Raw genomic sequence first — 1,589 nt, 5'->3', positions numbered from 1 at the left:
TAGATTATAAAAAGGTTTTTAGGAAGCGTCACTGCACTAGAAGCCAACTCCATCGATCAAGCTGGCTGAAACGTTCTCTCCCTCTTCTTCTCATACTCCCTGTCACTCTCCTTTAACTCCTCCGGTGACTTTCTTTTATTTGAAGATTGTTTTTTGCCCGGCGCTTGGCCGGTTACCGCTGGTATTAAAAACATTAATGGCGAATGGTTAGGTGGTGCGATAGTCTGTAGTGAAGGAGTCGCTCCCGCTCACGGGAGCCTGCTCGCGCTCCGCTCCGCAGCAAACAGCTGTTTGCTTTTCACCCAACAACGACAACCGCCTCACGAAACGCTATGTTGTAACGTTAATAAACGAAACAATTTAACTAAATTGCTAGTCAAAATACCAATACCACAGGACAATTCTTTTTTTTTTTAAAGCAATATTTTTTGTGGCCCGAGCGGGCAAGTGGAAAGTACGTTATGCTGGCCCGGGGTGTCTAAATAGTGCTTCCGGGCCCATGCAAGCCAATTATAAATGTCGAGCCTGGTTTATAGTGGCCTAGAATTATCATAATCCACCCAAAATAACCAAAAACTTCTTTTAAAGGTCCCTGTCATGGCCTTTCTACTGATTATATTCCCACTTGTTGAGGGTCTACTAGAATAGATTTACATTGTTCAATGTTCCAAACTCCACATTTGGTGTTCTCATACAGCATCTTCTGTATTAGTATGTGTATTCACTCTCTGTCCTGAACGGCGTTGTTAGAGCTCCTGCCCCGCCCCCCCCCTCCCTATGAGCCCACTGTGGCTCTGATTGGTCACCTTGCCCACTATGTTGATGAGGTCGCACTACCTTGTACAGCCGGAACATCAGTTTTTTTTTGTTAGCAACCCAGGAAATTGACACCAGTAATGTGCAAACGGATGAGAATGCGCGTGGGTTCCTGGGTTGCCGTGTTGGCGGGACGTTGCGGCGGCTCGCTGACTGCGAGTAGCGGACAGTGTGAGCTCTGGGTTTCATTTCCTGCTTGCTGCGTGGGGTCTGTGAGACATCGCGAAGTTTGACGTGGGAAGACGGGGGGGTGCTGAGGGGGCTGCGGCCCCCATCTGGTGAGTCCCACTTAGGCACCCGCACCCCCAAACGTTGGCGCAGCCTTACAGTGTAAGAGCGCCACAGTTTCGCCTTGCAAGGTTTCCCACTAGGCACCCCACCCCCAGCGCGTCACAGTTTCGCTCGCCCATCGCAAGAAACACAAAGCAACTTGCCACAGGCCTCGATCACCGCGTTAACATGTAATCACCAAAAATGTAACCAAAATCACCTGGTGAATCCATTATCAAAAACCACATATACATGAGAAGAGATGCGGTGTGATGTCGAGCAATACCACCAGCGATTTTGGCCACCTTGGTATGTCACGTCACGTACCCAGGAAGAAAAAGAGAGATATCTTCCCTGAGTTGTTCAGTTCTGGGCGCCAGAGGCATAGGACAGGTGATATGGTTCTGTCATGAGTGTAAGAGTGGGGACACCAGCTGCCTTGAACCATGGTCGACAATCAGACGCTCTAAATGTAGACGCTGCATCACCAGCACAGCCCAAGC

The sequence above is a fragment of the Notothenia coriiceps genome, unplaced genomic scaffold (genome assembly GCF_000735185.1).
Source record: "Notothenia coriiceps isolate Sejong01 unplaced genomic scaffold, NC01 NC01_scaffold00026421, whole genome shotgun sequence".
In the NCBI taxonomy this organism is placed as follows: domain Eukaryota; kingdom Metazoa; phylum Chordata; class Actinopteri; order Perciformes; family Nototheniidae; genus Notothenia; species Notothenia coriiceps.
This window is presented reverse-complemented; position numbering follows the sequence as displayed.